This window comes from Otolemur garnettii, unplaced genomic scaffold (genome assembly GCF_000181295.1).
Source record: "Otolemur garnettii isolate 467f Iridium unplaced genomic scaffold, OtoGar3 scaffold00246, whole genome shotgun sequence".
NCBI lineage: Eukaryota > Metazoa > Chordata > Mammalia > Primates > Galagidae > Otolemur > Otolemur garnettii.
Genome location: NW_003852641.1, coordinates 1,634,739 through 1,660,626, shown reverse-complemented (window position 1 = coordinate 1,660,626; position 25,888 = coordinate 1,634,739). Strand labels below are relative to the sequence as shown.

The 25,888-nt window shown below is 36.4% G+C and overlaps 1 pseudogene; it reads right to left on the bottom strand.

Annotated features, from left to right (window-relative positions):
- Positions 1-16,826: 16,826 nt before the first annotated feature.
- Positions 16,827-17,731, bottom strand: LOC100942363 (annotated as a pseudogene).
- Positions 17,732-25,888: the final 8,157 nt, after the last annotated feature.

The window sequence follows — 25,888 nt, the reverse complement described above, 5'->3', positions numbered from 1 at the left end:
TATCATTACAGAAAAACAAGGGCTGCCTGCTCACTGGATTAAACCTTGACATGAGCAGGAAACCTCACCAATTCCTTGATGAATTTATCTTTAGTTTTTTCTTCTTTTTTTTTTTTTTTTGCAATTTTTGGCCGGGGCTGGGTTTGAACCCACCACTCTGGCATATGGGGCTGGAGCGCTACTCCTTTGAGCCACAGGCACCACCCCTCCTTCTATTTTTTTAGGCCTGAAATTTCATGAAAACATTCTATACCAAACTTTCCACCCTGTGAACCCTAGGTCAACTTCCTTTGAGAAACCTCTTACTGCCTCCCACATTGTCGGGAGCAATAAGTATCCTCAACAAGAAAAGCTTGAAGCGGTTAGCACCCTTTTCCCCATCAGCAGTTAGAGCTTCTGAGAGGAAGGATCAATATAGAGTCCCATTACTTAAGAAACCTCCCAATCTCTAGGCCTGGGTAAGCTCAGTACACACACTCTAAGCTCTAATAAGGTTCTGAACCAAGCAGTTGGCTTTGGTATTGGAAATTTGAAATCATAGTAAGATTAATATTACCTTTATTTGTTTAGAACACACATCCCTTGTCTTTGGTGAAGTCGCTCACTGACTCCTCTGATGTAGTTCTGTTAACTATTTTGTGCTTTTTTTCCTTTGTCTTTCTTTCTTTCCTCCACCTAGCTAGAAGGAGTGCTGTCAAGAAGAGCAAATGAAATAAACCACAGGTTTTTCCTTCATCCTGCACAAGTATGTCTTAAAAACAGGGGAATACGTAGCAACCTATGTAACAGAATATGTAGCAACTTATGTAACAGGATATGTAGCGGTTATGTAACAACATATTTAGTGATCTGTGTGTCAACCTACGTAGCAACCTATGTAGCAAGATGTGTAGGAACCTGGACCAGGCTTGAAGAGACAAAGTGGTAGTTTTTTGAAACATACAAGCAATCACTAGAAGTTAACAAACAGACCTTGGCATCTGAATATTGATCAGCTATGGAATTCCAGTGTGGGGGTCCAGCTCAGGGGAGGGGAGCTTATTTTCAATAAATAGCAGCTTCAGAGGTCACTAGTGCCTTTTCCCTGACACACACGGGAAGGCCTACCTCCTGCAAGCTTTGAGCTTACAATCCATTGTCCAGCCTGCTTCCTTGGTGACGGCACTGACATGCATATACTAAGATGGTGAAGTCCTGATAAATAGCAAAGAATTCCTAAACAAAAATAAAAACAAAATGTTGACTAATAGGAACTTCTCTTGTTTAAACTATACTGGGAGGCTGGGCCCAGTGGCTCACACCTACAATCCTAGCACTCTGGAAGGCTGAAGTGGATGCATTGCCTGAGCTCAGGAGTTTGAGACCATCCTGAGCAAAAGCAAGACCTCGACTCTACTAAAAATAGGAAAGTTAGTCCTGTGTTGTGCCAATCACCTGTAGGCCCAGCTACTCAGGAGCCCGAGGCAAGAGGATCACTTGAGCCCAAGAGTTTGAGGTTGATCTATGATGGCACTCTACTGAGGGCAACAAAGTGAGACTCAGTCTCAAAATAAAATAAATAAATAAATAAAATTGAAAAAAAATTCCATACTGGCATCTGTAATTGAGCTGATCTGAAATTGTTAGTTGGTTAATGGGCAAGAGAAGCTCAAATTATAATGAAATTTTAAAGTCTTAAATAGAGTTTCAATCCTTATAGTTTCTCAGAGATTTATAAGTTGTGTCAGGAAAAGCTTCATGTAATATTACAGATACAGAGATTTTTTTTTGACAAGTTAGTGTTAAAGGATTAAAGGAAAAAATATGTTAGACTTACCTACCTTCTAGAAATGAATAAAGGCTTTACTTTCCCCCTCCATTTTAGTGATTTCTACTTCAGAACCCCTGTAAATATAAATAACAAAATGTATAACAATGTTCATAACACTACCACGACACTATGTTTAACAGTAAACAATGAAATAATCCTAAGTATCTATTGCAAGGCTAATTATATGCCTTTTATTCATTTAATGGAATTTTATTGAGCAATAAAAAGAAATGAGTAGTCACTTGTTTTGTAAGTTTATATCAAGGAGATTCTCACAGAGTTAAGTATAAAATATTTTAAACTCAAGAGAGAAAATAATTATATACATATTCTTTGATAATCATTTACAGGATTAATCATTCATAAGAAAATGTAAAGAAATTCAAGGAGAACACAGTCTCTTTCCAGCAAATAGCTTTGGGAAGCTGGGAGGATAATGTAATTAGAAACGGAGCACATAGTATTTCTAATGTTTCTCTACGTTATCTGTTGATATAGATGTGTCTATTGTATTATATTATGCCTCTTGCATAGAGTATATGTATTGTAAACTGTGTTTTAAAATGAATGTTGTTAGCTTTATATAATGTTTCTTATGGTACAGGTTAGCTTGACTGCAAATTGTTATGTAAAATATTTTAAACATGAGAAAATAAAATATAGAAAATGAGAAAATCAAAAGCTCAGGAAACTAAGGGTACAGGAAGGAGAAAAGAGAGAGAGAGAAAGAAAGAAGAGAGAGGTAGAATGGGCGGGGGAATGAATCATAAGGGATTAAGCAATAGTCTCCTTCTCATTAGTGACAAAAAAGACAATTTACTACTTGAAAGGATTTCCTTAAGGGAAGTCTTGCATGAAACAAACATGTTTAATTAGAATTGCCAGAATCAATGCAAGAGATGTAGCAGTTTCAGTCTGACAGAACCAAAACTTCAGAGCCACAGTTCAATTCCATAGCTGTAAAAGAGTGAAATTTCACAGTAGTAAGCCATGGTGTAAAGACTGTGTTATTCTGAAGCAATGGAATGAGAAATTGGTGTCAAGGAAAAACTGAAAGGATCATTGCATACGACATACTTTGGCTGTGAAAATTCCATTAAAATACTCCTGAAAAAATAAAAATAAACATTCTTATTTTTTTAAAAAATTATATAAGCAGTTTTAAAATGGATGAAATCTAAATTTTATGCATGGGTACTTAAGATGATAGTATAACAGGATCTTCATAGAGGATCAAATTATATTACAACTCTTGGATGCATTTGGAATAGCATGCATTCAAATGAGTGTTGGCATGCAGTTAGAGTTCGAGCTACCCTTCTGATGTGATGCTAGAGGACTGAGGTTGAACTTCTGCACACCTCAGAACTGAAGGTCTGGATTTAATGCAAAAGAAAGTGTGCCTTCTGGAGTATCATCTTCTCTTCACTGTAGGAACCACAAGAAGGAACTGAGATCCAGGTCATCTTTAACATGAATGATGTATACAGCTGAAATAAGAAAAATGGGGGATAGCTTCCTTCCAAATGTTAAGCCTAAAGGTCTTTTGGGTCATCTGATGAGGGGGTTTTGGTGCCAGGAATGAAGAGGCTTGACAGAAAGACCTTGTCAGGAGACTGAGGAAGTCTGGGAGGAGACCTCTTGAGTAAACTTGGGTCTGTATTTATTATCATAAAGCAGGGAAAAGTAGTTAAAAGTTATTTATCAGACATAAGCACTAAAAAAGAGGGAACATGGAAAGTGTCAGACAGAACGTTTCCAACTTGTGTTTGCAAAATCACAGGCCTTAAGCAAGACCTCTCTTTCCAGCTTTAAGAGACCTTGGGGATCGAGAGAATCTTTACCATAGCCATTGGGCCTGGTATCCCCACACCTCACATATACATTCTCCCTGGGAGGCCGTTTTCTGATCTCCTGCACATACACAACTCACATGCCACTCATGATTCTCTGGGTCTCTCAAGTAGGAAGGGAGTCTTAACAAAAGATCAAGATGCCGTTTCCCCTACAAAGCCCACAGCAGGTGTAATTTTAACAAAAGGGTAACATCAGGATTAAATTTTCTAGGATAAATATGGGGGAAGTACAAATATAAAATTTCAACTTCAATTTTGAAAGTAATTTTGGAGATAGACTAAATGGATTGGACTTATGTTATATAAGAACAAATACAAATAAAAAATAAGAGCCTTAATTCTCGCTAGTGAAATCAGAAAAGAGATTTGCCCTTTTCTTAGAGCATTTTCTTTAGAAAATTTGGAATTCAATGTTCTTTCTGTGTTACTTTGAAATGTTTGGTCAATCTTCTTGAAAGCTAAATAAGCCTCTTCCCAGGTTTAAGAACCAGGGATGCCTTTCTCAAGTACTGACTTCTTTCTGTTTTTGAAAGCTCTTAGTGAGTTGCCTATGATACACATTCTATCTGACCAAGTGTTCCTTCTGAAGTGTTACTTCAATAATGCAATTTCTTTTTCTATCTCTTTTACCTTTTTTGAAGAGGTTTTCTGGGTGGGGGGAGATTTGTTTTGTTTTAATTGTATTTCCCTAAGAATCACCACTAAAGTTGTTAAATGAAAACAAAATTTGGCTCAGAACCCCTCTTTACTCTGTTGAGTAGTTATGTATAAACCACAACCTAAGTGGTAGGAAAGCAATCTAAAAACCTAATTTAGGAGTATGCCTCTGTAACAATAGCTGAGTCTCAACCACAAAAAGCCACACTTCAATCTCTCGGAGGTGACCAAATGTTCAAACTGATACAGGACAGGTGGTGCCCCAGCCAGCTCTGCCAAGCTGAGCTGGAGAACCTGCCACCTCAGCCCTGGAGGTGTTGGTGCAGCGTGGACGTGCGTGGAACCACTGGGCTGGAGGGTGGGGGAGGGACGGAGGAGGCTCTGGTGGCCCAAGGGGCCGGACAATTGCTAGGGAGACACCAGCACCTTAGGTCTCCCTCCCCTGGCACTACTGGCTGAAACTGGAACCCCTCCTTTTCTAGGCCTGGTCAATTTCATGTAAGTTTCCTAGGCCTGAATGAAAGGGATTGTAGCCATTCAGTAACTGAGTTCCCACCCCATGCTGCTAAATGTAACAACTGAACTGCGGCTGAATGTAACTTCAGAGGACTCACGTCTGCTAAAGGTACCAATTGAGTTCTGGCTAAATAACCCCATGGACTATATATACTCCTGAGAAAAAAGCCTGGAAAGAGGCAGAGAGAGGGAGTAAGAGAGCTGCCCTGCCACCTGGGTTCTCTCTGCCAGGAGCTTTGGTGTTTTTGTATTCTTTTTTTCTGTAAATACATACTGTCTTACCACTGATCTGTGGTCCGTGGATTCATTCTTCCCATCACCAAGACCAAGAATCTCCTTAAGACGAAACTCCAGTATCAAAACCATGTTCAAATAAACAAAATGCTTGGCTGTAACGAGCACCCCTGTTTGTACCTCACTGTCATTTTCTGTATTTCACTTTGCTTTTTCTGTCTATAAATCTTACTGACCATGGAACAGCTCTGGGAGTTTCTTCTGAATTTATTGTTTCTGGGATGTGCCAGATTTGTAGATTTGTGAATCCTTCTTTTCTTGCTCAATTAAACTTGATTAAATTTAATATGGCTAAAGGTTTTCTTCCAACAGATTAATATGCTGTAATAATTTTTAAAATCTCCAGTCAAATTTATAATTCTAACATTTATTGTGAACATTATGAATTAAACACAATTTAACCACGACTTACTTCCTTACACTACTATGGGGCATGGATGTAGGGGGCACTTGTTCAAAAGCCATCTGTCTTTTATTTAAATACATCTTGTAAAACTTCAAGGTTATAAAAACTATAATTTTGCAAAGTGAATTATGTAACATGCTGAAAATCACTAATTATATTCTTTGATGAGAAACTACCAAATGTCCTTCTTTCACAGAAAATGACCTGGGACCAAAGCTAGTGTGTCACTTTTTGTTCAAAATAACCACAAGCGACTAAGAAGCTGCTGTCTCACTGCAGCCGTGTCCTAGACTGATGTTTGTGTAATGATAAATGCGTTGATCCTCTGGGTACAAGCTGTATAAAAGAATGATATTATTTCTGGTTATTGTTTGTGAGAATTTGAGTGAAAGGGAATGGAAGAGCAGACACAGATATTCCTTAACAGCCTGGCTCCCCAGTGAGCACCTTCCTCCAGGGAATGACTGTATTAAAAAGTGATTAGAAAAACGTTTAAAGGCAATGTATCTGGTTGATCAAACTCCATCAGAATGTATTTTGGCTATATATCTTAAGCATATTCTGTCAAATCCCATGATTAAATATCAAATTAGAACTACAAAAAGATTTGAACGTGCTGTAATTTCTCTTATTCTAATCCATTAAAATTATTTTTAAATGAGTCAGTCCATTTCTATCTCTTTCAAAGCCTGGATAATAAAAATAGCAAAATTAGAGATATATGGTACAAAAATGAATAATATATGAATTATTTTTAAAAGTTAAAAAAAGTTAAATAATATAATACAGAACTTGTTTTCAGAAGTTAAAATATTAGTTTATTTTCTTTTCTTTCTTTTTTTTTTTTTTTTTTTGGCCAGGGCTGGGTTTGAACCCGCCACCTCCAGCATATGGAACCAGCACCCTATCCTTTTGAGTCACAGGGATCACCCAAAATATTAGTTTCTTATCTATAAAAATAGAATGAAATAAAGAAATATGAATGTATTGTGATAAACAATAATTTTAATTCCATAAGTGCTTAAGACATATAATTAAATTTCAGGAAATGGTGAGTTTTTGTATCTAAGACAGCAATCCTTTTACCAGCAAATTTTCTGTAATGTAATTGTGTGACTATAATACTTATACTCAAAATGCTGAAGCTCTCAGAATAACATTTTCTAACAGGAGAAGTTATTTAAATCAAATCACCTTTATTCCTTTAGCTAATTATATCAGTTTTATAAGGCAAGATACAAAAAATTTCCCCAGATTTCCCTAATTTCGTCTATCTTAAAATATAGCAAGTTTACTAAAAAAAAAAAAGTTAACAGTATTAATGTGGCCATTTTACCCCCAGGTGGCTGTATTTATTTAGAATGAATTGCTTCTTCTAATATGTTTGCCTGAGACCAGCTGTATGACTTAGGTGCTAAAGTATTACATTAATCTGCAGTCGTGAAATCAAATGAATGACTTGTACATATTTTATCATTTTTTTCCCATGGTTTTTTATTTGAGACTATCTTTACACAAAATAAAAGTGTTGATCACTTTTATTGATCACTAAAAATGTTGATCATCTTTTCTTTAATAAAAGAAAATGATTTAAAATAGATTAACTTTTAAATGATGGGGGGATTTTATGAAGATAAATAAATGAAGATTATATGTGAAACAATAAAGTCATGCTCATTGTTCTCAATTTAAACACCTATCTGCAATTATTATTAATACTAAAATATAGCACAGAACAATTAAAAAATTCTGCTTTTAAAAGCAATTCTTTTACGTTATTAATACCAGAACTTTTTATAATTTTAGTGATTCATAACATTTCAAAACTTGTGATTATTGTGAATATTGTGATATTGTGAATAATGATATAATAATGTTACTTTTAGAAGTTAGTTTCACTGTTAGTAGAACTTTTACATTACATACACACCCATTTTATTTGTTTAATTTATATATATACACACATCCATATTTATTTTAATGTATTATGCATTTGTGGTGAAAATTAAATACACTTTCTATATTTAAGTACTCTACAGATACTCAGACTAAAATTTTAATCCAAAATGAACTCTAAAATTTTGGTCTCATAGAAGCAGAGGGAGAAATGGTGGATAGCAGAGGCTAGGGCAATAAGGGAGTGGAAATTGGGGAAGTATCAGTTAAAGGATATAAAATCGCCGCAGTTAGATTGATGAAATAAACTCAAGGGAACTATTGTACAGCACAGTGACTATAGTTAATGATGATATATGGTATTCTTAAAATACGCAAAGGAATGGATGTTAAATATTTTTGCCACAAAAATAATAACGATGTGAGGTAATATATATTTTAATTGCCTAGATTTAGCTATTCTACAATGTATAACGGTTTAAAACATCATGAATATCACTGTACATAATAAAAACGTAACATTTTATCTCAATTTAAAATAAGCGATTTGTAAAAATATGAACTCTAGAAGATTAATGTTGAGAATAAGAATTATATGAAATTGTTTAGTTTGTTTTATGAATTACATTTCTTTTTCCCTTTATCTATCTGTATCTCACATCCTTTGCTTCTAATTAAGTATGCTAGGTAAATGTGAGTGTATGAGAATTTTGACCCCAGTCATGGAGAGATTCTGTTTATCAAAGATTCCCTCATGAGATAGCAACATTTTCATTTGTTCTTTTAAGGAATATTCATGAAAAGTCTGTTCTATGTCAGCACTTTTTGGACGCATATGATCTATCAGTATATCAGAGAGGAAAAGCCATTCTCCCTCAGGGAGCTGCTATTCTACTGACAGCATATCAACAATACATACTGTCACTGCTATTCTAGTGAGAGTATACCAACAACACATACTGTCACTAACTAAGCAACATGTGCCATATTGTCGAGGATTAAAATGGTTACAGAAAAGATAAGAGTGACGTCAATGGGAACGGAGGGGAAAGTAGTTTCAGTATTAAATGAGATAATGAGGTGAGCTCTTACTGAGATAAAAGGTAAAGAAAAACTTGAAGGAGGTGAGGGGATTCGCCACACAAATAATTAAAGGAAAAACATTTCCCAGAGAACGACGTATCATAATATCATAATTAACATACATTACTCCTACTGTTCTCTGGAGACTAGTAGTAGGACAGTAAGAGCAGAACTAGGAGTGGAAAGCAGTGGCAATAGTCAGCTGGGTTAGGGACAGCAGAGCTCAGAGACAGGACCCTGCCTGGCCCAGGTGTGGTTAAGTTGGGCCTATCTTTTGAGTGCAGGGAAAAATTCAATTAACTAATTAAATAAACCTCCCTACAGAGAGCAAACTTTGCTAAAGGAAAGGCTGGTTTATCTCTTTTTTGGAACAATTCAAGTTCACAGAAAAACTGAGAGGAAAGTACAGAAATTGCCCCCAAATCCTGTCCTTATGCATGCATAGTCTCTCCTGTTATCAGCATCCCCACCAGAGCGGTACATTTGGGACAGCTGATCAACCTATAGTGGCAGATTATAGACCTAAAGTCTATTCTTTGAATTCGGGTTTATTCTTGGTGCTGTGCTTTGGGAAACATAATAACGTGATAAAAGGAAAACAACAAATAAAATTCAGGCAACTTAACAGAGTTTATTTGAGCGAGGAAACAATTCATGAATTGGTCACACCCTGAACAAGTAAAGGGAGAGTTCCACCCAGCAGCATGGCAGGCACATTCATAGACAGGAAAAGAAAGCAATGTTCAGAAACAGGCTGATCGCCATAGCTCAGCATTTGTCTATGGACATGATCTGATCAGCTGGCACATGCTAAGTTAGGTTACAGTTTGCTACATAAAGAGGAAGCTTTAGGACAAATTGAATTTACCAATTCCTCAGTTTTTGTCAGCCTCTCAGTTTTGAGAGATTGACCACAATTTTGTGCAAAGATACCACACTCTGTCATTATTATGGTCTTTTTGGTCTCAGTAAGGAATTTACAAATTTCAACATCAGGTCAGTTAGATGTTCGTTATGTTCTCTTTGTAGTTTCGTTACTCTAACCATAGATCATTTGACGTTTAACAGATGGCAGCATATGAGCATTTAAGACTCTTGAGAGGATGTGACACTCCAGGGAAATTATTATGATGGGTATCAAGAGAAAATGCTAAAAGACTGAAGTATACCCACTGAAGTATAGGAACCCACATAAATGGCACTGATCAAAATCAAACACATCAAAAAGGACCAAGAATCTATGTTTTAACTAAGTAGCTTGTTAGTTCTTATCTTGCAATTCAGTTTCCACTATACCAGATGTCTTTATCCAAGTGCAGTAGGAGGTGTCAGCTATCACATGCACTCCCCCCATTCAGTCAACAGTCCAAAGCAATCTTGTTATATAAAACAACTTTAGTAAGAGAATTTAAAGAAATTTGCTGGGGAACTAACTTCAGTTAAGTCAGCTCTAGTAGCTGATGTTTGAGATGTATTTGTAATCAAAACTTCATTTACATTTCTGTTAAGCCAGTGAAGGAACATTCTGCCAAAAGACGTCCATTTGGAGGGATTTATGCTTCATGGCAAATTTCACTTTATTCTATAATGCAAATTAAGAGGTATTCAGTGTCAAATTGCTTGTGGAGGACAGAGATTCTGGTAGAATCTCCAACCCACCTTGTCCCCTTACTTTTCACTTTTGAGATGTGGAGTTGGCCACACTATGGTTGATCGTCAAATTATCCATGAAAATGCATCCCAGAATGGCACAACAGGTAGTTTCCTGTGGGATACTTGCATGTTAGGGGTCAAGAGAAGGAAGTCTTATTTGTCTAAGACAACATCATCCAATTATTGTACAGTTGGAACCCATGATATTCAATAATTTAGGAATTAAGGTTACAAATTTATAAACTCTTAAATTACCTTTCTTTTGGTTTTCTCACTCTGTCTCTTGCATAATTTAACTGCAAACCCTCACTATAGATTTTGCCTACTATTAGCTATAACAAGGAATCTGAACACGTGAATTTGAAAGCTTAATAATCCTATGGAAAGTGAAGGGGTTTGGGATCACCACATGAGGGGATCTTGATGCCAGGAATAAAGAGGCTTGGCACAGAGTATCTGGCGGAGGACTGAGGAAATCTGGGAGGAGCCTTCCCAAGTAAACCTGGGGTTGGCAGAAGAAGAAAAAAAAAGCTACTTATCTGATATCAGCACTAATTAGGGAGGAGATGAAGAAGGTCAGATATGTAGAATGTCTCCACTTTTGTTTTTGCAAAACTGCAGACCTTGAGCACAGCCTCTGCTTCCAACATCAAGAGACCTTTGAAGTCTAGAGAATCTGTACCATGGCTGTTATTGACACAGCTCGTATATTCCTTCTCTCTTGGAGGCCAGTTTTCTCATCTGCACGTACACAGCTCACAAGTCTTCCTTGTGCTTCTCCAGGTCTCTCAAGCAGGAAGCGAGTCTTATGTTGAAGATCAGGGCTCAGTTTCCCTTACCGAGACAACCAGATAATTGTACTTGGATCATCAGTAAAATTTGTTAGAGGGTGAACCAGAGAATCTCTAAGATCATAAAAGGACTGAGGTTTAACATGACCTATGTGACATCAGTTGTTTCCCGGGGAAGCTATCAAATACAAAATCTGAATTATTACATTATCTTGCATGTATAAACAGAAAAGAAGCACAGAGAAAAGAGAAAAGGGGACAAAGATTTCATGGTGACCAAAGGACTTAAGTAAATCCGTGATCTTAGGAAAGTTGCCCATGCCTAGAATGCTACCTGCTTCTGGAAAACAACAACAACAACAACAACAACAACAACTTCCCTGGTCAGTTTTACTCTGAGGTCTTCAACGGGTGTGCAATACCCAAGGTCTGGTATAGTAGCCCCCTTCAGTTGAGAGCAGTTAATGTAAGACTCAAGGAGTGAAGTTTTTGCAGAAAGAACTTAGTATGGTCCCTTTTGACGGAGTTCAAGGGCAGTTCTTTGATTTCTTTTGGAAAACACTTAATCTCCAGGTTCTAGTCTAGGTCATTAGAGGTCTGTTTGTTGTCACTTGATGGGTCACCAAGGGCTTCCTTTATCAGGTGAAAATATACGTCAGCATAATACATTAGAGCCTTACACTATTAGAACATGTCAGAGTTTATAAAGTGGGTAATGAATGAGGTTCTTAGAAGCATAGCCCTTCCAGCAGTAGCTATTCTATAAGGGGTCACTTGTTGTTTCCCAGCGGGAGGGGACCTGATCACCATCAGTCCATAATTGATCAAGGGAGTCTAGGGAGTCAGTTAGCTTTGCCTAGTGCCATTGTGCTTGTAAAACCATATCTTACTGTTTTATTATTTGTCTAGTCAAATGAAAACTCTGTTGCTGGAGATTACTCCAGGAATGCCCCACAAGGAAAGTACTTCTTCCTGATAATCATTTGGCCTTTATTTGAAGGCACCAATTAAACGAAGTCCATTTGTAAATGTTCAAATGATTCATCAGTTGCTAGAAATGTGTCACTTGAGGTTTATATTGTCTTACCAGAATTATGGGTTTGACAAATTAACCACTGTTTATAAACCACTTTAACAATTTTAGAACAATTGCTTCACCATTTTTTTCTGTATATTTTGTATCATTTTATCTAATCCATAATGAATCACAGAATACAGAGCTTTTAATAATGAAAGCTTGAAGAACTCAGGAAAGACCCAGAAGCTTCTCAGCCTCTCTGCATGGTTCAAAGTTCAAATTAACATTGGATTTATATTCTTTTAAATACTTGTTTTGTTTTTCCAATACAAGTCCATAGTATTATTTATTAGATTGCTTATCACTGATAATTTGACTTGGATCAATCTTTTGGAGTGCATCGAATTGCATTTTTAAAGTTTCAGTACTGGCTGACTGTATTTCCTTGGTATTTAATTAATTCTTATTGTGTTTGATGTTGGGTTAGAAGTTTTGTGAACCAATCAGTTTCCTCATACTTTTCTAGGAATCCTCATCCAGTCCAATATGGTCTTAAGTTCTCAGAATTTGTTCTATGAGCCTTTTTGGAAGATTAAACTCCTTAGGCTTAGAGTTACTCTAGAAAGAGTAATCAATTCACTATATATAAATTTCAAGACTTAAAATGGCCATAAATAAAGATCTGATGGGTTTATTATAATAATGATGCGGCTGACAAGAAAATTTGGTTATTTCAGTTGCATAAAACATTTTAATATAATTGCTAGAATTATGACTGATAGTCTTACACTAAAACTATTAAATTACTATGAACTGGACAGAATTTCTGAAACACATATAACTAACATATCTATGTATACATAACTTAAAGGTTTAGCATTCCTTATTATTTCATAAGTGTTCCATACTGTTTAATATATAAAATAAACCCAGTTGATTTCAAATCTTTCTTTTTATTAAGGGAGGTATCCTTTTGAGATATTTCTATGGTCAGTATGGAAAATTACAATGTTACTTTCAGGTCAAGAAAAATACATATTTTAGAATTTGATTTTAGGAAGTTTGTTGAAATATCAATTTGTTGAATTACCAAAAGTATTTGATAAAAATAGTATTACAAGTCACTGTGAACAGCAATTTATTCATTCAAAGAGACAATTAAAAGGCTTCAAAATCAAATGCAGAAATTTACATAGTTGTAGAACATGATACCTCTTTTAAGAGAAAGGGCTCAGTTTTCTTAAGTAATCAAAATACACTAAAGACAACATGAAGTGTAGGAAATTATTTAAGTAAAACACAGAATCTTTGTTTCCTAAGGCCAATCACCAAAAATGTATATTTAAAAAGTTCCTATTAAAAGCAGACAAATATGCCCAGAAACCTCGTTGTTTTAACACAGAGGATCAAATTCAACTTTGCATCATTGTGATTTTGATACAGCTCAATTTTTAGGAAAAATATATCAATAATTCCTTTCTAATCTTAGCCAACTTGATCACACATATCTTTCTTTATAAGATTCACCTTTCACAAACCTTCTAAAATTTATGTGTTCAGTAATTGCCCTATAGTTTTTGCCTTCTCATATTGAAAACATCATTCTACTTTAGAACAACAACAAAATACTCTTTCTTTCCCTTAACAAAGTGAAACACCCTGATATTTTATACCATTATCTTACCCAAATCACATCTCACCTCCTCATATGCTTGCATAGGGAGATTTATTGTCTTATTATTTTTGTATCTTTAGTATATATATGAAGTCTCACAATTAAGTTTGCCAACTTGCCACTGGGTGCTTACATTAACAGCACTGTACAAACAGCTCAGTCTTCATAACCCTGGCATATCAGCGTCCCCCAGCTGTGTTCACATGGATGTGTGCTGGTGTCTTACTGAGTGGCATTCATTATTTTCATTGCATGTGTTTGTGTGCCTTCTCGAGAAGGTTGGAGCTTGAATTAGGGCAATGAACAAATGTTAAATTTCTTGTTAAACTTGGCAAGAGTGGAAGTGAAATCAGGAACATTTTAGTCCAAGTTTATGGGGATAATGTCATGAAGAAAATGGCAGTGTACAAATGTATTAAATGTGTTTCCGAGGGGAGAGAAAGCATCATCTGATGAAGAGAGCTCAGGGTGGCCAGTAACGAGCAGAACTGATAAACAATGTCACAAAAATTTGTCAAATTGTGTGTCTAAATCGTTGGTTGGTTGTGAGAAGCATAGCAGACCAAGTAAACATTTTTAGAGAAATAGAAAAATCTAAACTGAAAATCTCAGCATGAGAATGTTGTGTGCAAACATGTTCCCAAAGCAGCTCACGGATAAATGAAAGCAAAGAACTCACAGGGCCCTGTGCCTGAGGGAGTTTCAGCCAGTAAACGAATAAATGTATTGGAACATCCTCCCTATTTATCTGATATCTGGCCCCAGCCTTTTCGCTTTACCCAAAGATAAAGGAAATACTGAAAGGAAGACATTTTGATGGCATTCAGGGTAATACACGTAAGGATAACATGCCGACAGCTCTGAGGACCCTTCCAGAAAAATAGTTCCCAAATTGCTTCAAAGTGTAGACTAAATGCTGGGATTAACGCAGACCTTCCCAGCCCGAGCACTTTGAAGGTGACCTTGGTGGTATTCAGCAATGGGGGGTGTAGCTTTTCTTCTAGGATGAGTTCACGAACTTAATAGTCAGACCTCCTAATTATTTTTTTATTTTTTTAAACACTAGAGGATAATAGGTTTATTTTATTTATAATTAGCAGTTTATTATTTTGAAGTCAATCTCATAAACATGATTATAGTGACATTACAAATTCTTTAAACAAAAGGTCTTATATCCTGATCCTAAAGCATCCTGTCATAGATTACAGTAAAAACGTTAGGAAAAAAAGATCTCACAGTGATAGAAAACTGAAGAAAACAAAAAGCATTCCTATAAATTAATTACAATTAACAATGAAAAACAGTGTAAAAAAAAGGACCCTCCCTTTTCTTTATTAAAAAAGAAAAATTGCCAGCTCATGTAATGTAATTTGTCAGCTAATAAAAAGCATACTTGAAGTAAAATATTAATTTTTAAAATATCTGACACCGGCTCAGCTCCCATGGCACAGTGGTTATAGCACCAGCCACATACACCAAGGCTGGTGGATTGGAACCTGGCCCAGGCCAGCTAAACAACAATAACAACCCCCCCCACACACACACACACTGGCAAAAAAATAACCAGGCACTGTGGCAGGTGCCTATAGTCCCAGCCACTTGGGAGGCTGAGGCAAGAGAATCACTTAAGCCCAAGACTTTGAGGCTGCTGTGAGCTGTGATCCCACAGCACTCTACTGTCTACAAATCCTCTAGTGAGACTTTGTTTCAAAAAAAAAAAAAATCGGACACCATGATGTGCATATTCAATCTTCTAAATATTTTAACTTTTAGACCACTTCAGTATTAAACACCTGGCTTTTCTCAGGAGGCTGTGCAAACCCAGGTATTGTTTGGACTGTAAAAATATCAATAATCTTGTGTTCTTTCTTTCTTTTTAAAAAAAAAGCAGAATAAGTACACAATTCCCTTAAATAACACTCATCTTAACATTAAGCATCTTCTATTTTGCTTCATTACCAGAAACAGTGTTTTCAAGAACTGGATGTCCATTTTTTTCTATGTCCATTTTTATTTTTATAACAACTTTCCCATTTGTTTACACTCATGCAGAAAATATGAAGATAGATTCAAAGAAAATAAAAATTATCCAGTATCATACCTTCTGCCTGATACAATAACAAGATTATACATAGTTCCTTCTAGTCTTTGAGTACATTTACACAGCATTTTAAAACAAGTACTGTGAAATTCTGACATATTCCTTCTTTCGTTTGGTATTATAGGAGCAACCACTTCTTCAGGACATGGAAATATTATGTGAAAAGGAATCTTTGGTGGGCTGATTCATGATCTAATTATTACTAAAATTTACCCCTAATTGTTGAGTACTCAGATTATTTTAAATACTTTTTAAATACTTGCCATTATGACACTATTATATACTCTTCTTCACACAAAATATTTTGTATCTGATAATTTTTTAAAGAGAAATTCCTAGGAGGACCCAGCACAAAGTATGTTAGGTATTTTTAAGCCAGCTGATGCATTTTGCCACACTGTCCTCCAGAAATACTTTACCAATTTATGGATATATCAATAAATAACCAGAGTGCCATTTCTTCCTCATATTCCGCAGGCAACATAGGAAACCGGATATCACCTATAAATAGCCCTTTATTGTTGGAAATTTAATACAGAGAGGGAAGAAGGCTATCTTCTTGGAGTTTTTCTTCTAAAATAAAAAAATTTTCCCTACGTTTACTGGTCATTTGCTTTTCTTCTGTATTCTGAAGTCATTCGGGTCTTTTAACAGTATCTCCTCATACGCACAACATCTTTTTTTTTTTTTTTTTACCTGAGACAGGCTCACTATGTCGCCCTTGATAGGGTTCCCTGGTGTCACAGCTCACAGCAACCTCCAACTCTTGTGTTTAAGCGATTCTCTTGCCTCAGCCTCCCAAGTAGCTGGGACTGCAGGTGCCCACCACAATGCGCGGCTTTTCTTTTGTTGCGGTTGTCGTTGTTTAGCTGGCCCAGGGCTGGGTTGTAACCTGGCTCCCTCAGTGTATGCGGCTGCCGCTGTAACCACTGTGCTACAGACGCAGCCAACATCTTGTCTTTCTTACCACAGGCAAGGGCATGACAGAAGTAGGCCATGCTTTTAAAGTTAAGCAAAAATTTCCAAAGCAACATGAGTTAGAAAGCTTTCTTCTGGGCAGCCATGCTTTTTTAATGTCTCAGCAATAAAACAGAAAACTGGGCCGTATTCTCCAGGTTATGGAGAGTTTCTGACCATTCCGTGGACCCTGTCTGAGGAACGGTGGTGAGAAGTAAACTTGGGGCCTTACTGGAGTTTTCTTTCAGGGTCTCTAAGATCCAGGCCACAGAAAATGCTTCCTGGGGCTCCTTCCAGCAATGGTAATCTGTTGCCATGGCGATACTCGTATAGCAGATTCCAACCTCCTTTGCAAGAACCACTTCTGGGACTGTGGTCGTGTTGACAATATCTGCCCCCAGGTGTGGAACACAAGGGTTTCTGCCCGGGAGCTAAAATGAGGTCCTCCCATTGTCCCCATTGTCCCCTTTGAGTGGCACTGGAGTCCACACTTCTGAGCAGTCTCGATGAGGACCTCTCTTGTTTCGGGGCCAAACGGCTCAGCCATGGGCATGTGGCACACTCCCCTGGTATAGGAATGACTTCCATCATAGAAGGTGGTGGCCTCATGATGGTCCTGTCCATGAACTGATCAATAATGACTATATCCCCAGGCTGAATCTCCTCCCCCAAGGAGCCACAAGCTGCCGTCACTATGACATGTCCTTCTGCCTTCAAAGGCCAGATGTGTGCCTGGTAGTTGATTTCTGAAGGAATGATGGTGCGCTGCCTCCCAGGCCTTGCAAGGAGAACACAATCGACATTTTTTATCTTCCCCCCATTTAAGGCATCAGAGGGTTTGCCAAATGGAGTATCCACATATTTTTCAGTTCTTCCTCCTAAAATTTCTGGATCATCCAGGCCTGTTCCACCAATTATTCCAATCTTCACTGCAGTGGTGGCAGCGCTTGAGGCCATGTCAGAGCTGGGCGATTGCAGTGGACGAGTGCGCAGGACCAAGGGGACGGAGCCAGCCAGAGAGCAGCCGCAGGGAAGACCCGGCAGTGCCAGAGTCAGACCTCTTAACTGTTAACCCTTACTGACCTTAACTTTCAGTGAACACTAGGAACCAAGCAATTGTGATCTGTCTTTCATATCAGCAATTTATAGATTGGAAAATCTACACATCATAATTTCTAGAATTGTGTACTGTCTCTTAGTATAATTAGCCAATATGGCACAAAACATTCGCAGTAATGGTTCTAAGTATCTCAAGTCTGTCTGTAATAAGAAACTGTAGAGAGAGAAAAATTCTGTCCTCTTGGCAAAAATTTATTCTCTTAGGTAATTTTGCGGTTGTTGTTGTGTTCTCTTGCTTTGGTTTGTTTCGCCAGGCCTGAGAAGTAAATTGTTATTTTTATAGATTTCCCTCAGCCTCAACTGTCCATCCTTTTTTTAAAAATATATATATATATATATATTTGACCAATATAATCTGAAATATTATCATTTCAACACATAAAAAGGATGAAATTATTGATGGGAAAAAGTACACTCTTTTGTTCACGTGAAATGTTAGAAATCTAGTGTATGTTTTATAGTTATAGTGCATTGCTGCCAGGCCATCCATCTTTCAAGTATTCAATAACATACATAACTTGTGTTTGCCTATTGGAACTCTCCATTCTTGATTATAAGAATTCTAAAACCTGTTATAGAGAGAATATCTCTCACATGGGATTTTTTCTTACATCAATTTACCTCACTTGTTTTTGTAATTACCTTTTCATTTCCTTCAATATGTGATATTAAAAAGCTCATTATCAAGCTATTTTTCTTACTGTCAAGTTTTGTAATGTGGTGATAATACAAGGTTATTTCACTTTAAAAAAAAAAGGATAGGAAAAGTTGTGCATCTGTGTTATGTTTAGTGCTGAAACCTGAAGACATAACAATATCCTATTTACCAAAGATTTCCTGACCCATGCGAACTTTAGAAGCCAATGGGGTTGTCTTTGTTTTTATGACAGAGTACTTTATTTCTATAAGCACTTACTTTTCTTTAACTCAATAAAATAGAACTCTTACAGTTTAATTTTGACAATTTCATAAGGATATAAATGAATATGTATGACGGCTACAGACATGCACACAAACACACAGACAAAAAGAGATTTTGTAGCTTTCATTCTAAGGTTTATCCATGTGTCAGGTGCCCTACTATAGCTTGCTAAAAAAAAAAATTTTGTTGTGTTTTTATAGACAGAGTCTCATTATGTCGCCCTCAGTAGAGTGCTGTGGCATCACAGCACGCAGCAACCTCAAACTCTTAGGCTCAAGCAATTCTCTTGCCTCAGCCTCCCAAGCAGCTGGGACTACAGGTGTCCACCACAGCCACAAGGCCCAGATATTTTTTCTTTTTTTTTGCAGTATTTCTGGCCAGAGCTGGGTTTGAACCTGCCACCTCTGGCATATGAGGTCGGTGCCCTACTCCTTTGAGCCACAGGAGCAGCCCTGCCTGGCTATTTTTTTGTTGCAGTTGTCACTGTTGTTTAGCAGGCCCAGGCCAGGTTCGAACCCAACAGCCTCAGTGTATGTGGTCAAAGCCCTAACCACTGAGATACAGGTACCAAGTTATAAAAAATTTTTTAAAGGCAACTAGATAAACAGAAATTTGTAAAGTTGAAGTAATCACATTTCCCAAAATTTCCATTTAGGTTCATTGCTTCTTTTTCTTTTAAACACATTTATTGAGATATAATGCACATAACATAAAATTCACCTGTTCAAAGCACACAATTTAAAACTCACAGAATTGTGCAAACCCTACCAGAATCTAAGTTAGAACATTTCAATACATTCACCTTCAAAAAAATATTAATCATGCACATATATATTCTTTTATTTATTTATTTATTTGCATGTCATTAAATGGAATGTTTATTTGGCTGTTTATTTAGGATTTTTCAAAAATTACCCTCAACTCAAGGTTTGGGGTCAGGATTTAAACTGGAGTTCTCAAAAAGAGATTTCCCCCACCAGGGTTCACTCAGTGGGGGTTCTCACTTGAGAATGATTTTGCCCCTCCATAAGACACTGGGTGATATCTGGGGACATTTTTTTAAATTTCAAATTAATATGAGGAAATAAACTTTTAGATTGCATTGTTCCCACCCAGGCGGGCATGCTGAATACCCTTGCATTGTGTGTATTAGGTGAGATCCCACCAAATGTCCTCCCTCCTCCCTTCAGTCACCTTTCCCCCTTCTTTTTCCTTCTCCTTCCTCATCTCTCTCCCCTTCTAGACTCTATTTATGTTTTACCATTCATGTGAGTATGTAAGTATTTATATATTGGTTTTGTAATAGTATTGATACTTTACATTGGATACTTGTTTTTCTATTTTTGAGATACCTTACTATGAGCAATGTTTCAACTCCATCCAGGTAAATAAAAGATGTAAAGTTTCCATCATTTTATGGATGAGTAGTATTCCAAGGTATACATATACCACAATTTGTTAATCCATTCAGAGGCTGATGGGCACCTGGGTTGCTTCCATGACTTGGCAATTATAAATTGGGCTGTAATAAACATTTTGGTGCAAATGTCTTTGTGGTAAAATGATTATTGTTCATCTTAGTAGATACCTAGTAATGGGATTGCAGATGGAACAGAAAGTCAACTTTTAGTTCTTTGAGAATTCTCCATACTTCTTTCTATAAAGGTTGTACTAGTTTGCAATCCCATCCAGCAGTGTAAACTGTTCCCTTCTCTCCACATCCACACCAGCATCCGTAGTTTGGGACTAATGTTAGTAGCACACTAAGATGTGGGCTAATCTTACTAGAGTCAGGTAATATCTTAAAGTGGTTTTGATTTGAATTTCTCTGATGATTAAAGGTGAACATTTTTTCATGTGTTTGTTGGTCATTCAGCTGTCATCTTCAGAGAAGTTTCTGTTCAAGTCTCTTGTCCACATAGAAATAGGGTTACTTGCTTTTTTCTTATTGCTTAATTTCAGTTTTCTGTAGATTCTAGTTATCAGATCTTTTTCAGATTCATAACATGCAAAAATCTCCCATCTGAAGGTTGTCTGTTTGATTTCTATGTAGTTTAGAAAATATTTACCCATATAGATTATAAAAATATTTCCAAATATTATCTTTCAGGGCATTATTTCTTTGAGTGCATAGTGTGAAGAAGAATCTATTTGCTTTTCTATTTGATTGTTTTGCCTCCACAGGACTTAATGAAATATGTGTGCTTTGCCAATTACCATGTAGTTCGTTTACATAAATGTCTATATTCATCCAGTGGTTTTATTTTCAGGTTCTTAGTTTTGTCACTTTATGTATTTCTGTGCCAATACCACAATTTCTTTCTTTCTTTCTTTTTTTTTTTTTTTACCGGGGCTGGGTTTGAATCCACCACCTCCGGCATATGGGGCCGGCACCCTACCCCTTTGAGCCACAGGCACCGCCCCATAATTTCTTAAATATTGCATTCAAGCCATATCAAGTATATAAGTAAAAACCAACCCCCACCCCAAGAACACCAAAATTGATGAGATTTTGATTTTGATTTTATTGTACCTCTATGACAGTGAGTTGTAAGCTTGAGTGTGTTAATGGGGGAGGGGGGAGACAGTATTGCTGATCTAGAAGGATTGGATTTTACATAAGGTGAGATGTACTGGAACAGTACAGTGATAACACATGCAGGATAGACCTGTCGGAGTGAGTGGTTAAGGTGAACTTCAGGTAAAGGTAATATAAATAACTAAGGGCTACCAAAGAGACAGCTAGAAAGAAAGAGAATTTGAATCACTGAGTGGATTTTTCGTGGGAATATTATTTTTACCAAAGAAGATGGAAAATGAAATACATAGGGTTTGGAAACAAATGAGCTGATTTCAAAGCCTTCAGCAAAAGAGAAAGTACGACTGGAAGATTTATAGTTTGTAGCCACAAGAAGTATCAGGAGATGGACAGGGTTGCTCTTAAAGCAAAGTGCAGTTTGGAAGAGGACGAAAAGTAGCATTTGGACATACAGACAAGGAGCATCACCTATGGAGTATAGTAAAAAGGGAATAAGTTTTCTTCACATTCTGATTTCTTGTTCAGTAAGGCAAAGAGATTATTCAGTTGCACATTTGAAGAAGATAGAGTGTATTTCTATTTGAATAAAGAGCAAAACAGGAAAATCTATTGGGGAGGTACTCTGAGAGTGGATCAGAAGATAGGAAGGCTTTGTAATAACAGGAATGACAATTTGTATTCCAAGGCAAGGATACCAGGAAGTAAGGTATCTTGGGTGGAGTTAGCACCAACTCTGATGAACACAGAAAGCCTTGCCTACAAAGAGCTTTTTCTGTGGCTTGGGTAATTCCAAGTTCTCAGAAAAACCTCATGACAGTAAAAAATTAGGAACCTGGATCAGTTGCTTCCCAGGACTAACATCTTATTAAAAGAACCTGATGGCATTCTGGTAAATTTAAATTATAAATTCCACAATGTACATTTGTTTAAGGAAGATTGCTGTGTTTATACACGTTTTGTAAAAGTAAAATATTATACCTGTGTTTGATTCTATATTGAAAAGTGCATTCTGAGTGTGTATGATTATTAATAAAAAACTAAACCCCCAAGAGTAGGCTTCAAACAGTATAAAAATTAGGTATCACTTATTATAATTGAACATTGAGGAAATGTTGTTTTAATGAGTGCTGTGATGCTAACTTTTAGTGGAACTAGCAATTCTGACTACCCACAAACTTGAAGTTGCTGAAGCTCAAACCAAAATAAATCTAGTATATTCTGGTACAAATTGAAAAATAAAGAGACGTGGGAAGAGCTAGAGATAGAAAGATAAAAGTGGCATTTCAACACTGAGGCTATTTTTGAACAATAGAATAATTATACAGAATAAGCTACCGAATTAAAGATAACAAGGGGCAATGCGGGATAAAAAGGAGTGAGGGAAAGTTTAGAAAAAAAAATAGAAAAATGATGGAAATAGGTCTGAAATGGTAAGAATCTATAAAGGTAGAGAAAAATAAGAGGGCAAAAGCATAGCTTCTTTGATTAAAGTGCTATTTTAACTATAGAGAGTCATTAACATGAACCTGTAGAAGACTATTACACTGGAGAGGTGGTAATTAGAATTAAGCTGCTCATTTTTTCCTCTATTAATTCACATACCACATTGTTCTCGTTTGCAAGTTTATAAATTTCTAATCATTTAACCTAAGTTCTGTCTCCTTCAATCTTTAGTTCTTTTATCAAAAACTTCTGGTTCACTGAGCCAGTTTACCCATAGGCCTGCACTCTCCACACATGCACATGTTTAAAGTATTCTAGAATTATTTTGATCAATGCCAGACCATCATATTAATGATCTAAGATGGAGCATGTGATTAAACGAGGCATGTAGTCATTTATTTAATGATGTAGAAATAGAGTTACTTATGTTAAAAAGCGAACATACAGAACACTTATTTGAAGGCCATGTTGTCCATTTTATTCAGATGAATTTAAATCACTCATTTGCAAAGGAGAAAGAACATTAAAAAAAGGAGGACAAGTTTGATTTGAAGACTGTGAGAAGCCAGTTTGTATTTAACTCAATAAATCTATGTTAAGACGGAATCCAAGATGAGAGACCAGTAACGGTCACAACTGCTTTCTCTGTAACAGCTAATTGTAATGTGAGCAGCATGGTGAGGCCTGGTGCCTTTAAGATGTGTTTCAAGAATTCTGAACATCCATCAAATAGCCAGAGCCACACCGAGGAAAAAGGTGAAGACAGGAAAGACCTGGCTCTCATATTTTGTATGTTTGTTGCAGTCAGAGTATTTCATCTTTCATGTTTTTCACTTTCTGATTTTGTTTTGTGAAAGAGTATTTCTACCCGTACTGCCTGAACCTGTGTCCCTTTACTTTCTTTACACCACATAAAACGGCTTATTTTTGTTACTTGTAATGTCGATCTTCCACTTTTATTTTAGAGATCAAATCTGTTCTGTTTCAAAAGTCGAAAAGCTCTAAATTGATGATATCATTTTCCCAGGATTTCTGCCTCTTCCCAGTTTTTGTTATTCTCTTACAAATTCACAGAGCCCTTGGCTCTGTCTTTTTAACACATTCCCAACATATTCCAATTTTAGTACCTTTTCTTCATTGCCTAAATCCTAAATTTGTTACAGGTTAAGTATTGCACTCTGTTGAGTCAGGACACTGACCATGAAATGACCTTTTAAGTTGATCTTCAGTAAAAACTGACTGACTATTGCACCATATATTTGTCTACTGGTGATCTGCTTGGTCACCATGTGATGCTGACCCCATGACTCCCCAGGTCTCCTCTGTCACTATTCATAGACTCTCCAGTTTCTCCATGTCCAGATCTTTTTTTTGTTTGTTTGTTTTTGGTAGGTGGAGACTACTTGTGAGGGGTTTCTAAACACTTTTTTTCATGCCCTTTTGTGTTCATGCAGTCTCTGTCTTTACACGCTCAATGCCCTGTGGCACTGATCTGAGAACATGCTCTTAAAATTTCCCCCAATTTGATAGCATGCCTGAATTTGATGTATACACCTATTAATCATAATTAAGATTAACTTTACTGGTCCTATCACTCTCTGCCTGTTGGTGTTCTTGCCAACTGTGGGCCCTAATATGAACCCCTTTCAAGTTCATAAAGCAAAAGTGAGTCCAAGAGAAAGTCCCAAACTCAGTCTGCCAGCAGTTTGGATAGTCTTCCTAAGGGACATATATAGGATGCCACCCTTGCTTCTAGTTTAACTCCGACCACTCAGGTCCAGTCTATCATGTTTTTGCCAGAATCAAAGCATTAGTGTCTAAGCTGTTTTCTCTGCTTCTAATCTTGCTCCATAGTTTATTCATAGTACAAGTAGAGAGTTTCCATTAAGAGTCAAATTGTGTCATTCCTTTGTGAAAAACTCTCCAGTGTATTCACATTTTGATCAAAAGTAAAATTCACAGTCCTTGATGTAATTTATGATTTGGCTTCCCTGTTACCAGGGAACAAATTTTCTCCAGTTCCCACATCCACCTCCCCACGTCAGCCACCTTGGTCTCTTGACCTTCCCCAAATCTACAAGTCATTCTCATCAGCAACTCCCTTGTGTGGAGGAATCTTGGCATATATTATATTATTTTTTAAAAGTGCATCATTGTAAGATAATTGCATGGCAAAGTTAACTCAACATTTTTATACATGATTTAACCACTTCCAGAATTACGTGAGAAAAGTAAAAATGATTCTCATTTAAGGCCACACTATATGTGCTTTCAATCTTTATTTCTTCCCTATAAGTTAGTGTTTTGAGAAATAAAATTAATGTTAAGTATGCATTATCAAAGTGTAATTAAAGTGGTTAACCTATTGCTGGAGGAAAAAAATTGCAAAATCTGTTTCACAGACAGGAATTATTTTCATGTTATCTATAGTCAGATTAATTTCAATTACACATTCAAAGTAAGAAAAAAATGAATTACACATATAATGACTTAAGTGCTCCATTTTATTCTCTCTGTATGGATAAAATCAGTATTAGATAGATTTCCATGACTATTTAGTAACCAGCTTTGTTAACATTCATAGATAAGATGCTAATATTCCATTTTCTATGTTATTCAGTTAAAAAGTAAATGAAAGAAGAACATGCACAAGTTTTGTGAAAAATCTTTCCAATTCTTTTGAACAAATGGTGATTCTTAAACCTTATAAATGAAGAGAATTACTTTTCTCAAAATCAAAAATTCTTTGCCTGCTTTCTGCAGGGGTTTTCAATGTCATTGCATTTATAGAATTAACTACTTATAAAATAGCAAAGAAATTATCTCATCAGAGTGCTATTATATTATAGTAATTTTGTTTAAAAAAAGAAGTGTTCATATGTTAAGTGAGTAGACTTCAATAAAGTTTTAAAAAATATATTTAAAATTTCAGATTGAGATGTAAGAACATTGTTCTATGAAATACTTTTTCTTCATAAAATTACTTTCCCACTTCTCCAAAGAAATTATGAAAAATTTTAGGGGCAGAAGAAGTATTTGATAGATGCTACAATCTTATCTAAAGGGCCAAAAAATTATATTCCATTTAGAGATAAAATCTTTTTTCTCAGTGGTATTGTTGTGTCTTTTGTGACACATCACATACTACTTTG